The following is a 16670-nucleotide window of genomic DNA, read 5'->3' as shown; positions in this document are numbered from 1 at the left end:
GCGATTATGCTTGCGGAATCCTAATCGATGGAGTGGTCAGTAGCCAGGTGATGATCCGCCGAGGCAATTCAACTTGCATTGCCTTTTTTGACATCGTTCTGGTGCTATTGAATTCTTTTAAAAATTTCCAGTTTCACCTATGTAGGATTAGGAACGAAAAAGAGACGCCGACCAGTCCAAACAAAACGTACTGACGTTTGGGCTTCCAGCACGGAAGCCTTGTTCACAATAAATGCATCACCAGAAGTGGGTCGTTTAAGTGGGCTTAAATAATCGCTGCAAAGAGCGTGCGTAGATCGGGTTTAGATTTCCGTCGTTACGATTGACTGTGTTAGATGTGGTCTGAATGATTAGTGATTCCAGATGTAGCCATGGTGCTGTCACTTTTTCTGTAGCGACGATTCTTGCATTGTCCCAATCAATCTTGTGGTCATTCACGACGGCGTGTTCGGCTAAAGCATTGTTGCGGACGCTTTTATTCTTTACGTCGCGTGCGTACTGCTGCAGACGATTCTTATAATTTCCTGATTTCCCGATATACACGCCACTGCAGTCTGCACAAGGTATCTCGTATACCACACCGGGGAAGCGCTCCATGGGCAAGCGGTCCTTGACTCTCACGAGCTCATGGCGCATCTTTTTGGCTGGAACGTGGGCCACCTGCACGTCATATTCCCGTAGGATACGTGCCAAACATTCACTTGTTCCTGGAAGGTAGGGCACAGGAGCTCACTTCATCGGGGCAGTTGGCGTTCCGTTGCGTTTTTAAAGTGCCTAGGGTAACCGCAGCTAGCCAGGTCGTCCCGTACCTTTGCCGTGTCCACCGCCGCATCCTCGGGCTTCGAGCACAATCTTTTCGCACGCTGCAGTAGCGTTCTAACAACAGCCGTCTTGCGGGAAGCGGGGTGCACGGAGTTGAAGTTCAGGTAGCGGCCTGTGTGCGTTTCCTTGCGGTACACGCTGAAACGTAGCCTCTGGCCCTGCCGAGACACGAGGACGTCCAGGAAGGGAAGTTTGCCATTGGCCCCCTCTTCTGACGTGAACTGAATGGCACGTTCCATACTGTTGAGGTGGGCCAGCAAGCTGTTCGCCGCGTCTTTCTGAACGACGCCGAAACAATCGTCGACATAACGCAAGAACACTTTTGGTTGAGGGGCAAAGGAGGCTAGCGCGCGTGCTTCCAGCGCTTCCATAGTCAGGTTCGCCGCCGTGACCGAAATAGCGGCACCCATTGGAGTCTCCTGCCTTTGCTTGTAAAAATGGCCTATAAAGACGAAGTACGTATTGTTGAGGCAAAAATCTAGAATCCTACGTAGTTCTGGCACATCCATCGGTGATCTCTTAGGCAACGTCTGATCAGCCTTGAGAGCAGCGGTGCATAGGTTGACAGCCAGGTCAATCGGAATGCTCGTGAAAAGGGACTTCACGTCGAAGGACACCATCAAGTCGTCTTTCTCGATCACGGTGTTGCGAGTCTTCTCGACAAAATCGAAAGAATTACGAATGTGAGTGGTCCCTTTACCGACGAGCGGCGCCAGAACTTAGTGCAGGAACTTCGACAGGTGGCCCTGCACCAAGTTCTGGCTCCGCTCGTCGGTAAAGGGACCACTCACATTCGTAATTCTTTCGATTTTGTCGAGAAGACTCGCAACACCGTGATCGAGAAAGACGACTTGATGGTGTTCTTTGACGTGAAGTCCCTTTTCACGAGCATTCCGATTGACCTGGCTGTCAACCTATGCACCGCTGCTCTCGAGGCTGATCAAACGCCCAAGAGATCACCGATGGATGAGCCAGAACTACGCAGGCTTCTAGATTTTTGCCTGAACAATACGTACTTCTTTATAGGCCATTTTTACAAGCAAAGGCAGGAGACTCCAATGGGTGCCGCTATTTCGGTCACGGCGGCGAACCTGACCATGGAAGCGCTGGAAGCACGCGCGCTAGCCTCCTTTGCCCCTCAACCAAAAGTGTTCTTGCGTTATGTCGACGAATGTTTCGGCGTCGTTCAGAAAGACGCGGCGAACAGCTTGCTGGCCCACCTCAACAGTATGGAACGTGCCATTCAGTTCACGTCAGAAGAGGGCGCCGATGGCAAACTTCCCTTCCTGGACGTCCTCGAGTCTCGGCAGGGCCAGAGGCTACGTTTCAGCGTGTACCGCAAGGAAACGCACACAGACCGCTACCTGAACTTCAACTCCGTGCACCCCTCTTCCCGCAAGACGGCTGTTGTTAGCACGCTACTGCAGCGTGCGAAAAGATCGTGCTCGAAGCCCGAGGATGCGGCGGTGGACACGGCAAAGGTACGGGACGACCTGGCTAGCTGCGGTTACCCGAGGCACATTATAAACACAACAGAACGCCAACTGACACGACGGGGACAACTGGACGTGCCTCCTGCCCGATGAAGCGAGCTCCTGTGCATTACCTTCCAGGAACAAGTAAATGTTTGGCACGTATCCTACGGGAATATGACGTGCAGGTGGCCCACGTTCCAGCCAAAAAGATGCGCCATGAGCTCGTGAGAGTCAAGGACCGCTTGCACAAGGAGCGCTTCCCAGGTGTGGTATACGAGATACCTTGTGCAGACTGCAGCGGCGTGTATATCGGGGAATCAGGAAATTATAAGAATCATCGGCAGCAGCACGCACGTGAAGTAAAGAATAAAAGCGTCCGCAACAATGCTTTAGCCAAACACGCCATCGTGAATGACCACAAGATTGATTAGGACAATGCAAGAATCGTCGCTACAGAAAAAGTGACTATCACGGCTACATCTGGAATCACTAATCATTCAGACCACATCTAACACAGTCAATCGTAACGACGGAAATATAAACCCGATCTACTCACGCTCTTTGCAGCGATTATAGAAGCCCACTTAAACGACCCACTTCTGGTGATGCATTTATTGTGAACAAGGCTTCGGTGCTGGAAGCCCAAACGTCAGTACGTTTTTTTTGGACTGGTCGGCGTCTCTTTTTCGTTCCTAACGTACCCTCCCGGCCAGACGGGATTCCATCATGCTCTCGATTTCACCTATGTAGGATGCGTCGCAATCCTTGCATGGAATTTTGTAGGCAACACCGGGGAATCTTGTTTTTTCTAAAGGGTCCTTCACGCGTACCAGCTTCTGATTAAGCCTGTTCGTTGGCACGTGTGCAATTTTAACGCCATATGTGCCAGACACCCTTGCAAGAGCTTCACTGATGCCTTGCGTGTAGAGGACGGCAGCGCGGTTTTGCCTGTATTTTTCAGGAACCCTTTCGGGGGAGGCAACTGAAGCCCGCAATTGTTGCGTCCTCACAAGCTTTGAAGGGTAGCCATTGCTGCGAAGGTCCTTCCTTACCACGGCTAGCTCTTGCTTGCGCAGACCAGGCTCAGAGCAGATTCGTGATGCGCGTGAGAAGAGTGCAGCGGCGACGGAGCGTTTTTGGCCTATAGGATGCGCAGAGTCGAACCCCAGGTATCTACTCGTGTGGGTCGGCTTTCGATACACACTGGTTGTAAATCCTTTGGCCGAACGTCTCACAAGTACGTCGAAGAAGGTGATCTGTCCATTATTTTCCTGTTCTATGGTGAACTGGATGCTTGTAACACAATAGTTTAGATGCTCAAATAAAGGCATTACGTCTCGGCGGTGGATCACACAAAAACAGTCGTCTACGTAGCAGACAAACATCTTGGGGCCGTCTTGTACGAGTATAGCGCAGAATTTTCTAGAGCCTCTAAGGCAATATTCGCACAGACTGCTGAAACGGAAGCTCCCATCCCTGTTCGAAACCGCTGGTCCGTTGAAAACAAAATATATGTGTTCTGCAGGCCAAATTCCAGGAGACAATATAAGTCTTGCGTCTCAATTGGCGAACGTGAAGGCAGAGATGCATCGTTCTCGAGTAGATCCTTGCAACTCCGGAACGCGTAATTTTGCCTGGAATTTGGCCTGCAGAACACGTTTTGTTTTCAACGTATAATGTTACAAGCAGCAGTTTGGAACAGCGATGGGAGATTCTATTTCAGCAGTCTGTGCGAATATTGCCTTAGAGGCTCTAGAAAATTCTGCGCTATGCTCGTACAAGACGGCCCCAAGATCTTTGTCTGCTAAGTAGACGACTGTTTTTGTGTGATCCACCGCCGAGACGTAATGCCTTTAATTGAGCATCTAAACTCTTGTGTTCCAAGCAACCAGTTCACCATGGAACAGGAAAATAATGGACAGATCGCCTTCCTCGACGTACTTGTGAGACGGTCGGCCAAAGGATTTACAACCACTGTGTATCGAAAGCCGACCCACACGGGTAGATACCTGGGGTTCGACTCTGCGCATCCTATAGGCCAAAAACGCTCCGTCGCCGCTGCACTCTTCTCACGCGCATCACGAATCTGCTCTGAGCCTGGTCTGCGCAAGCAAGAGCTAGCCGTGGTAAGGAAGGACCTTCGCAGTAACGGCTACCCTTCAAAGCTTGTGAGGACGCAACAATTGCGGGCTTCAGTTGCCTCCTCCGAAAGGGTTCCTGAAGAAGACAGGCAAAAACGCGCTGCCGTCCCCTACACGCAAGGCATCAGTGAAGCTCTTGCAAGGGTGTTTGGCACATATGGCGTTAAAACTGCACACGTGCCAACGAAAAGGCTTAAGCAGAAGCTGGTACGCGTGAAGGACCCTTTAGAAAATTCAAGATTCCCCGGAGTTGCCTACAAAATTCCATGCAAGGATAGCGATGCATCCTACATAGTTCACTGGAAATTTTTAAAAGAAGAATTCAATAGCACCAGAACGATGTCAAAAATGGCAATGTAAGCTGAAATGCCTTGGCGGATCATCACCTGGCTACTGACCACGTCATCAATTGGGATTCCGCAAGCATAATCGCATCAGAGAAGCGCCTGTCGACACTACTTTTAGAATCAGTGCATATTCAACCAACTAAAAACACGATTAACCGGTCGCGGGGTAATCTCCCCGAGATACACATGCGCACTCTGCGCCACCGAACCTATAAATAATCGAGACCTTTCACCCCCCTTTCATTGTGATCAAGGGACCAGTAGGGGCCCCAAAATGTCTTTATTTGTTTTTGACCAGGCGAGTGCCTGCTTGTATTTCATCAACACCGAACTAACCCACCTGAATCACCACTTTATAGACATTGAGCAATTCTTTGAATTGGTTTATTGTAGCAAGCAACCACTTTATGGACATTATAGCAAGTTATAGTTTATTATAGTTTATTAATATAGTTATTATAGTTTATTATAGCAAGCTGTCTTGTTTATTTCCTTATTTTTTTTGGCATTTCCTGTCTCATTTGAAATTGGGAGACCAGATAGCTTTTACTACGGGTCATGCACTGGTGACAACAAATATTTAATTTCACTTTAAACAATTTTGAGTTCTGTTTTATTGCTCACCAGCCAATGACCTGAAATATAAGAGGCTCTTAAAACATGTGCTGGCATTTCTTTCCTGCACTGTAGTACAACTAATCATGACTTTTATCATATTTTGTTCACAAATTGTAATATTTAGAAAGTATTCAGCTGAATGAAAACGTTATTTCAGAAGCATGCGCAATCAACAAGGCCTCAATGACTCTCCCCACGTGGTTCACTTGTTTCTGTCACAAATAACCTGATTGCAGCCACATTCCACCCAAGACGAAGGTAACATACCCTCTGGGATGATGAATATTTAAAATGCCTTACGAGTAAGTGCTCAGCACATGAAATTGTGGCATTAAAACAGAAGATCCGTCTGCGGCATCCTTCACTTGGGGCACCGCTTGATCACAAACTTCGAGAAGCTGAAAAATGCTCCATGCGCCGCTCCAGCCAGCAGAAACAATGGAGGACGCAAGTTGGTAGGTGGACCGTTGGCATCCTGCGATTGTGAAGATTTTTATTTAGTAGATGCTCTTCTTTTTGTACCATTGTTCATTTTTCCTTTAACAAGCAGCTGAACTCCTGCAGGTTCTACGAATCATACAAGCATAATAAAATGCAGCAATGCAGAACAATTGGCAGGTTACCTCAATTTTTCTTTTCTAGGAATGAAAACAATGTAGGTAATCTATACACAACTACAATCAAACCTTTCAATTTTTACCTACTTCACTCCTAACAAGCCTGCATACACGTTAGACATGTGAGAAAGCTGCTACATTTATGCCCACAAACTTAATCAGGCATCAGAAATCGGCAGGGAACGACGTGTTACCTTTAAATGGCACTTTTTTTGTTCAAAACACGTAAATGGGCGAGAAAGGCCCATAACTATGATTTCGTACCCTTATCTGGAATGGTTTTCAGGCAATGCTTACATCTCACTTCAGTACCTTCAGGTGGTGGAGATCTTTGAAAACTCATTGCGGGCAAGTGGGTTGTGTTCAAGCTCTCGTATCTTGCCAGCATATGCTGGATTCCAGCATTCCCAATTCAACGTGACGACTCGAATGTGGTGGATGCAAGAAAGAATAAGCACACGCCAAGGGCGTAGCCGGGGGGGGGGGGTCCAGGTGCTTCCCCCCCCCCTTCTTCATAATGTTTTATGCCAAGGCTGGGGTGCGGTTTAGGCAGCCTGAAAACCCGCCTGAAGTTACCTGCAGTTTTAAGGACATTCTTGCTCACATAAAGCTGAAAACAAGGACTATGTCAACGTCTGATCCCTGCGCCCGCTCCAGATGCTGTACCTGTCAATATATACAGCCCGGCTGCATTTCGCGCCGGATACACCGACAAGCACCGGGAAGCTGCCGCGAGCCGATCAAAACAGCCCCACTGTTTCAATGGCGGAACAGCACGGCCGGGGAATGGCAGAACAGCAGGAAAAGCCGCATATAGGCTTACATGTGGTCGGGAGCGTGTCATTCCTTGTCTTTACACTGGTACAAAGTATAATCACATGACAGAGCATGTCGCTGTATTTTGTTCAGTCAACTATCAATCCTTGATATGTTTATTTTTCTACTGACATCGCATTTCATTGACTATTGCAGATCCATAATTTCTGCTGCATAAAAAGCATTGCTCTGCCCATGTTGTATTTCCTCCACATCAACAAAACTACACAATTCTCCTTATTGCGGAGCTTTGTTTTTTTGGCACTATTCCACTGTTTCCTTGACCTCCCTCTTGGTTAGAATCAGCATTCTGTATTTGCTTAACCGGAATTTTACTGAAGCCATGTCTGTTTCGATTTAACAGATAGAAATATAATGAAATTTAAGAAACGTGCAACAACCTCAACATTCAACAGCAGTGCAATAAGGTGTTCTGCTTAGCGCAAGTGTACTACTCACGTTACTAGCACAAAAAATAACAAAAGGCGATTACTTAAGGACGAAGACGCACGTTTGCTAGCTTCACCGCCATAATATACGAATGCGCCGCATGTACAGTCCACTGCGATTCGATGGTTGTCGCGGGAAAGCTACTCTTTCAAACGAAGCAGAAAGAACACCAGCTTTAGCAAATATTCCATGCAAGTTTCGTTATCGTCGGCGTAATAAAGGGCAACCAAGTCCAAGTCTGTGCTTGATAACAACGAATGTACAGCTTGAAACCCAAAGGGTGGCAAGTCAGTCGTGCGGGCCATTGTTGTATCATGGAACAGCCAACAAGGGAGCGAAGAGTGCGAAATCTCGATTTTCATGGTTCCGAAACGAAACCGTGGGCTGGTGGCACTTTTGGCCGCTCGATGCTGGCGCGATAACCTTCAAATCGTGCTCGACTGTACTTCATAGCTGACAAGAAAACTTAATAGTCCCTTTTCTAAAGGAAAATCTAAAACACGAGAATCTTGATAGCAAACATTCAGTGTTGGCCTCCACTTCCTCCCGACGAACTTCGGGGACCGCGCGCCACTCACGAGCGCACTCATGATCACGCTCACGAGCGCGGGTCCGCCTAACCACCTGCTCTGCGGACGAATGATTCGCCCGTGGTCTGCCCATAGACCAGCGAACGGGAATTTAGGTGATCCTAATTATCATCACCATCTAAGCTCCTTAAAGGAGCCATGAAGAGAAAACACAAGTTTGGTTCATTCAAAAGATTGTCTCGTTAGAATCATACTGACACCACTTTTAACGTAAACTTCGCTCAAATAAGCTACATAATTAGGAAAAACGGGAATGGTGATGCGACCCACCAGCTCATTTCCCGCAACAGAACCTATAATGTCACATGAGCTAAGCTCTGGGATTGGCGGAGGCTGGCAGAAGCAGACGCCAATTAGGTAGAGCTTACAAACTAGACGAATGGGCGATTTGCGCTTAAATTTAGGGCACATTCTTTACAAAGCAATAAGAATGATGGGACAAACAGTGGAAGTTACGAAAGCACATGTAAACATAGAAGTACTGATGCGTTCTGCTGTTCGTACTGCGCACAGCATGCTTGGTTTAGCTGTGCACAGCACTGCGGGGCTTGGGGTTGTCTCAGACGACACTGGCCGATTGACGCAAGCAACGGTGTCTTACGTGACCCCATTTGTCGAGCGAGCACTGTTTCAGGGAACGAATATTTTCTCCCAGAACAAAAACAAGCCAGATTTAAATGCGGGCAAAAACAAACCAAACGCTTGCCACGGTATGGTGGCGCCATCTAGGTTACAGAACGTAAAAAAAACGCGGGAACAAACCAACACCGCTGTACAGGGTGGAGACAACCTTTGAACGGTCCCGTGCCGCCGCAATTGGGCCAACAGGCTCAACGCGTTATTCTTTTCGTTTCCCACGAGACCTAGCAACGCGAAACAGACAATATGATTCAAACTTCTTCAGTAAACCGCGTTGCGGCGATAATTTTAGCGCGGTTTTGACACAATGACTTGCTTCGGCGGCGAGCGAGCAACCGAAAATGGCAGCGCCAGCGTATACGTGTCTCTGCCCTGTACGGCGGATGCGTGAATGAAGGTACTCTAGGCTGCAGAGCGGTCGGTTCCTGTGATGTCATTTGGGACCACGAAAACGCACGATTGAGCGGGAAAATCAAAATTTTAACCTAAATTGTTTAATTTCTCAGTGAATAAAGCACCGTTTGTATCCAGACAAGCGCTGGGGGCACTATAAAACCCCAAATCTTTCGAATAAAACCAACTTGCATTTTCTCTTCATGGCTCCTTTAAGGTGGGCTTTACAGTTAGCGTTGAGCATACACAAATCGCATGTTAAAGTCAGTTATTTCTAGCATCGTTTGCAAAACAACGCGCAAGATGCCTTGCCTACATATTTCCCCGTCCCATCTTTTGGTCGACCACGGCTCCCCCCCCCCCCCCCCCGAAAAAAAATTCCTTGCGCCTGGCAAACGCCCAATCAGGAGTATGTTCAGCATGCACGTCGGTTGTTTAAAAAAAAGGGTGTAATGTATTGCTCAGAAGACTCAATGCTTGCACGCATCTTGGAGCAGCAACAGCCTTGGCAGATGTGTTTGAGTGGTTTTCCTCTCTCATAACATCCACAGTGCTTTCAGGAAAAGCCCCAGGCCTAACAATTAGCATGTTCCAGTTAAGAATAATGCTGCGGATACTTTACATTTTTCAAATCTTTTTCTTTGTGGAAGGATGTTTGTTTATTGGCGGTACAGCACTAGCGTGCGTAAATCGCAGCCTTCAGAACCCCAATCAGGCATGTTTAAATGGTACAGGCAGTTACATAACTATTTGAAAAAGTGGACTGCAAGGACTGTCAATTCACATGATAAACATCCAAAAAATAGCTGAAAACAGAACTGGTAAGGCTTTATCGAAGACTAAACTACAAAGGTAATAACATTTTTGTGTCACCACCTAAGAAATATGGCTTCACCGTAAACATGACTAACACCAGGAAGTTCGTATACATGGTGATTAACTGCTACGCCCACATTATGATTTTGGGTGAAACTTTGAGTTTTCCGAAATTAACAATAAAGGTTGCCATTGAGCGCCTACATGTTAGGTTATGCATGAAACACCAATAATTGTTACGGGGGAGAGAACTTGTACATACAAGTGATCGAACAATATTCAAGTATGATAGCCCACTGTGCTACCAAAACTGTGTTTGAAAACTTACGTTCTGGCGGCCAAACACTGTTGACAATGCTTGTGGCTCTTGTCCGGTTGAATGGAGGGACGTGATGCGCTCAGACCGTCCAGAGATCTAAAACGGGATGACACATGATTACCACACATGCAAGAATGGAAATGATTAGGTGCACGAATGTTACGTCTCGGGCAACACAACATTCAGCCAAAATCACTGCCCGCGTACCGCGGCACCGTACACATGGGGAGGTGGCTCGCCGCAAACGCAACGAAGCTTGCGAGGCGCGCACATTCGCTCGCAAACGATTCTCCTTCGCAATTCCCAACACGGCACAAACGACTGCGGTGATCAACGAAGCCGAAAACGCTGCGCAGCACAGTTTAGAGGAGTAGCCGCCCGTGTTCTGATAAACTACGCGTAAGACGTGGTTCGCAGTGGTGAACTCTGAAGCTGTTCAATATAGTGCTGCGGAATGGGAAACGTTACTGAGTTACTGAGCGCCACGGCGTTACTGAGCGCCAGTGCGTTTAGCGCTCAATGCAAGCACCACAATCTTTCGCACATCGCCTTTCTAGAGACGAGCCCTCTAGGTTCAACCTCGCCAGTTCAGTTAAACAATTCACACACGCGTGCTCCTGTTAACGAATCCTTAAAGCGGCGATGACAGCTACAAACGACATCCAGTGAAAAGAAAGGCGGCAAATGTGACGAGACAGCTTACCGAGAGGAGCCGACGCAGAAGAGCGAGCGACGTTCAGAGGCAAGCGCCAACGAAATTAGCCGTCTTCAGGTGGCAAAGTTGTTCTCAAATACTCCATCGCGAAGTCGAACACGACAGACACAACCGAAGACGACGAGGTGCCCAATTAATCATAATAACTGCGCTTGTTTAACCGCACACCACTGTAAACACATAAGACGGGTCACGGGGTATCTGTTCCGGAATCCGGCCACGCCGCCGCGCGCCGTACTCAGGGAATCGGCCGTTGGCAGGGAGTTGCGTAAACAAATTAAAACGACAACAACAAATAATTGCCTCTTTTACTGAATATAACATAATCTTTAGGTTTATTATTTATTGTGTGTATTATAATAAAGAAGCTTAGATATTTAAAGTTTACAAACACAAAACGCGAACTGAAGCTTTTGGCGCTCGATTTGAACGTTAAAAAAAGCAGCAGATAGTAAGATAACACTGCGCAATGAAATTTGGCAGTGTTCTAGTGTAAGTAATCGTATTATTATTTGGCGTCTGTTTATTTAGCGCCCGATTTCATGCCCCTACCTCCCCAACTTTTGTTTTCTTTTGATATCTGCCTTGTTCTCCAACGTTGTTTCTGCAGGAGAAACTATGTGGTCTGTTTATTGCATTTGTACACAATATTTACGGTCGCTAACAATAAGAATGGAATAAAATTGTGATTGCTAGTACGTTATAACTCCACTGAGTGACGAGAATGACTGTAGTCAGAGAGGGCTATGATTGTGCTGGTGGGGCAGGAGAGGAACAGGGAACGACGGAATGATGATACAGATGTCACAGTTCAAGGCTGTGCTGTGCTCCGTGCAAGGCTGTAGAAAACAAAAAGTGGGAGGGGGAGTGTTATTCTGTCGAAGTCGTAACAAGCAAGGGCTGATATTTTTTCCTGTTTCAACGTCGGTGCTGCCGATGCTTTTTATTGAATTTGGCAGCTTTTTTTTTTTTCTTTTGAACATTTCTGACGAGGTTGGGAGGATGGTGCAATGGGATGTCTTTTTGAAATTATATTGCATGCATGGCCTCAATCAATGAAGAGCTGAACACCTTTCCCACACCCTTTCAACACCCTTCCTAAAAACAGGGTGTTGAGGTTGGTCAACACCCTTTTTTTCACGCAAAAAGGGTGGAGAGCTACGAAAAAGGGTGTGGAGATTCGAGAAAAAGGGTGTGAGGGCCTCCCAACACCCTTTTTTCAATTATTTTACACCTTTTTTGGCCAAAAGGGCGTAAAAAAGTTTAGTGTGTACGCGAGTCGCACCCATATATCCAACAACGCTACGCTGTAGCAAGAATAAGCTGCAAGGATAAACTGTAAAGGATAATTTCATGGCTAATAAAGAAAGCCACATTTAAGAGGTACATTTAAAGGTTCACGTCCTACAATGACATTTGGAGATTGGCCCCGGCGTACAGAGGAGCAATATGGAGTTCATAAAAACGCAACGCACCGCTCGGTTCACTGAAGGGAAGCCGTTTCACTAAGACAGCCGTGCTTTTTTGACATCATGACAAAAAACATTAACAAAGACCACTCTGGAGATTACGTCTCCTTCGTCGGCACCAATACCTTCAAATTGGGGTCGACATTAACAAAACACACAAACATGTGCGCGGCTCTTAAGGGACCCTGGGATTAACACCCGATCCCAGACACCCCATTTGAGAGACGCAATACAGAGCTTCGGCAGTTGAGTCCGATTCTTTTGACGGCACGGGGAACGTGTGACAGGCGCTGTCTACGGCGTAATCCCCCTCTGCCAACCTTTGCAGGGGATAGAAAAACTGCACAACGTTTTTGGGAGGCAGTGTGTTCAACGCAAAATCTTCTAAGCTCTTCTTTAGATGTCCTAATATTTGCTCTTGAACGACAAGACAAGTTTAAAACGTGAATCCGACACTAAAACTAATTACTTTAAAGCTGTTACCCTACGGTAGAGATGAAAAACCAATAAATCTGGATTGGTGAATACTATTTGTAAAGTTATGTCTGTAAAGTTATATGTAACGTTCGATTAATCTTAGCTGCTAATACAGGTAATATTTCTTTCTAGATCGCTTCGATAAAACGAGAGTTACATCGTTTTCTCTAGCCTACACCCTGCGTAGACGATGACGTATTAACAGCAGAAACAATACTGTAACGTTAGAACTTTTTTAATGTTTGCAACTTCCCTCTTAAATAATTGTTACAAGTAAATGAATTTTCGCTTAATGATAAAGCCGTCTTAACGGCCGATCGGTAATTCGTTCAGGGAAACTTTTGATAAACCACAGTTGCAGCCGTTTTATGCAACCATACTCCTACGTTAGATGCCATTGCAATGACGCTTCCAACTTCCCTGTGAAATAACTAATCATGACAAGTAAATAAAACTTGGAGTAATGTTTTAGTCGTCGTAGCTACCCATTACAAAGCATGTGTTTTTTTGGGGCGCGGAGCGGAGATTGAGATAAAAGCATGGTTGCTTCCGTTTTCTGACAAATATTCATGATAAAGTTGTTTTTGTCGCGAGGAGTTTTTTTCGCGGCGTTTGTCTGTCTCACAAGGCAAATTCCAGGAACCCTAGCCATACACAGCTTGCAGCAAGATGTCGACTTTGAGCGTGTGCGCGTACCTGGACACTTTGTAGCTCAGAGGCGGAAGAAGAAAATGAAGGAAGCTCGCAATAACGCGCAAGACTTGAAGGTAGCGAAGGTGGACACAACAGTAGCGTGTTTCCTCTTTTTCGCTTCACGGCGTTTTTAAGCATCGCCGCTGTACGAGCGACCACAGCTGGATGTTCGTCCTACTCCATCGCACACGGCTCTGCGCGCACGCGGCCTTCCTTCGTCGGGCGCACTTATCGCTGCGGCAGCGGCGTCCTCCGCTTCCTTCGCCAAGCGGCGGCACGAGTCCCGCGCTTATCCGTTCCCTCATCGCCCATCTCTCCCTGTCATCGGGTGCTGCTCCAACACGGGCGCTTGCGGAAGGTGGAGTGGTTTGACCTCTAGCTCTCAAGGTCAAAACTGGTCACCCCGCGAAGGCTGCCCGACGTTGCTTTCACTACAAAAACTCCTTTGTGAGAACTGGTAAACGAACACAGTTTTTACTCGTTCAGAATTCGCAACCACAAATTATTTGCTACGTGTTACGAAAATAAACTCTCTAGGTTTGTAAACAAGTGAATTATATTGGCCTACCTAACAGTAATAATAATTACTGTTATGTTAAGGTTCGGGAGACGTCCTGACAGGATAGTTGGAGGATACTTGGATACTTGCCGTGTAGGGATGGCGCGCTCCGTCAGGTTGGGCTAAGTTTAATCGCGAAACCCACCAGCTTCGCTTCGCTCGCAGTGCGGCTTGCGGATGCTTGCATGAAAACTAGCGGTCGCACTAATCAATGTCCATTGTAACGATCACTACTAATAATACCCGCCAGCAATGAGATTTTGCGTTTAAGTCTGGAACCGTTTCTTAGTAATGCAAACGTCAATGTACACAAGTAAGCCCCACTGCTACCATATTATATCCCCGTGGTCGACTGGCATTGTTTGTTTTCGAGCATTTTCGTGAATTTAAATATGCGGAAACTTTGTGAACGTTTGCTTTACGTGGAGCAGCGTTCTGCTGACTTGAAGCTCGTCTATGCATAGTGCAAATTTCATAGCGAAGGCACAACTTTGTATAAACGGCCCAACAGGGCCATTGTGTTCGTGTAAGATATTCTTTTTCGGAAACACAGTGTTTTTTTTTCAGCGAAGAGAGCACCAATCAACCGCGACCTTTTCACAGACTGCGGTGTTTTCACCATAACTGAAGTGCCACGTTTCTAGGACCTCCGTCGGGGTGGCTTAGAAGCTCGAGAAACTGCAATCTTGGGTATGGCAGCCGCCCCCGGTCAATGCGTGCGTTGAGAACCACCTTTATCTTCGGGATATCTTTTTGAGTCGCTGCCACAGTACCAGAGCGGTCGGAACATGGTGAAAACAAATTAAGTTTACCAAGCGCCTTGCAGGTTTTCTGAGCTCTGCGAAACAAATACAGTTGCGTACGATATGTTCACTGAACGTACAATGAAAACGTATTGGAGGATCTTCCGGTATATTCTTTACCGAAAGTGTTTTCCTTTGTTTATATTTTAACACGCCAGTGTTTTATACGGGAATACACAAAGATTTCACCGACGCCGTATCCCTCACGGAAATGACGCCATTGCAACGAAGCAAGCTGCCTGCAAATGGTGCACCCCTGCACACAGGGTCTTCTTGCGGGGAAGCAACCTTTATTACTAAATAATAGGGTTGTTCGTTTTCGTGTTTTATATTTTAACATGAAAATGCTTTATACCGGGGTACACCAAGATTTCACTGACGTAATATCCGTCACGAAAATGAGACCAGTACATCTTTGCCGAAGCGTGCCGCCAGCAGGACGATTTTGTTGCACATTTCACTTTATTGTTCTACAGATTCCCGTCACAGAGGAATCAACCACAGTTTGTTTTGCTAGGTTTGTTGCCGAGCCTCCTGTCTAGGTCAACTATAACCTACAACCTAGGCATTACACTCACTGCAGACACTTTTTCGAGAATGACTATTCATGCTGCTGCTCTCGACAGAAGCTGAAGGCCAACCAAGACTGCGCGGGATATTGCTTAAGCACGCTCCTTTTTTTTGTTATACTCTTGCTATGCTTCGTAAGCCAACGGGAATCGACGCCACCCCCCCCCCCCCCCACCCTTGTGCAAAGTGTTTTTTCCTGCTTTCTTCTTTTGATTCACTATATGAAACAGTGCGCGCAAAGTGCTTCTTCGTGTTCTGTTTTTCTCCTCGAAGCAATCGAACAAAACGCACTGAATATGTTTCTGTTTTTGTTTTGTTCTTTGGGATGTACGGCCTCTATCCAACTCATGGAACGCCAGGGAACGTGTTAGCGAAGGGTTAGCAGCTGTAAACTTTTTTTTTCGGACGATATCCTGGTGGTTGCGCGTTCCGTGTACGCCGACCGGGTGCGTTGCTTTCACTCAAGAAACAATTTCCCATAAAAAAACATTTACCTGTGTTTTGTTTTTAAAAACGCGTCAAAAACTCTTAATCGGAAAGGACTGACCACAACGAAGCAAGAGAAGGACAAAATAATAACAATGGCAGGCCGCGCAAACCCGTATAAAGCGGAGAAGTAAGGTATTAAATGCAGCGCCTGCCGGTGCAGTGGTGTCGGAAAGAACTAAACAAAACAAGCAATAACTAATTCGGCGGCGTAATCGGCGCGCATAGGCAGGTCGCTATATATAAATCTGGTCGTGGTTTTGGCGCATACCCAATTGCGAGATCAGGCAGGATCAAGATCTTTCTGGGCCTAATTTTCCCGCGTTACGAAACTATAATTTAGAAGCAACAAAAATTCGGATGAAGAAAAAGCGTACCTACTCCACCGAGGGCTTCCTGTCCCCCTCGTCGTCTTCCCTTTCCTGCTCGGTCTTGTCGCCGCACTGCTGTTCAGGACGCTGATGGTGCCAGTACATTATTCATTACAATGCGGGGAAACGGTGCGCTGGGGCTTTCTTTTCTTATTCTTTTACATTTCTGGAACTTACTACAATCACCCAGTCCAATATGCTGAAAACCATTTCTCGTAGATAGGCAAATGTCCATCAATTGGAAACATAAAGGACCATTTTAAAGGCACTAGCTCCGCAAACAACCATCGTCCGGAGAAGGCCCACTTTAGGCAACCCTGCATCGTTTAAACGGGCAATGGAAGCAGAATATTGGCCATCAACAAGATAACCACAAACTATTTTCAGTGCACACTTCAAAGAAATAACCTGCGGAACATAGGAAGCAGGTAGATTAGCGTGGTTTCACCATATGTAATGGCGTCACAGGGTCATGTTTAGGTAA

General features: G+C 46.6%; 1 long non-coding RNA gene across 1 annotated transcript; it reads right to left on the bottom strand.

Moving 5' to 3' along the window:
- Window positions 1–5247: 5247 nt before the first annotated feature.
- On the bottom strand, window positions 5248–10138 carry LOC144180731 (uncharacterized). The gene is made up of 2 exons (XR_013324531.1): window positions 10053–10138; window positions 5248–5878 (listed from the first exon to the last, which is right to left on the bottom strand). It is a non-coding gene; the product is annotated as an uncharacterized LOC144180731 (long non-coding RNA).
- Between the last annotated feature and the right edge of the window lie 6532 nt (window positions 10139–16670).

Source organism: Haemaphysalis longicornis, unplaced genomic scaffold (assembly GCF_048455015.1).
Source record: "Haemaphysalis longicornis isolate Haplotype H1 unplaced genomic scaffold, Haemaphysalis longicornis Haplotype H1 scaffold_4, whole genome shotgun sequence".
Lineage (NCBI taxonomy): Eukaryota > Metazoa > Arthropoda > Arachnida > Ixodida > Ixodidae > Haemaphysalis > Haemaphysalis longicornis.
This window is presented reverse-complemented; position numbering and strand designations above follow the sequence as displayed.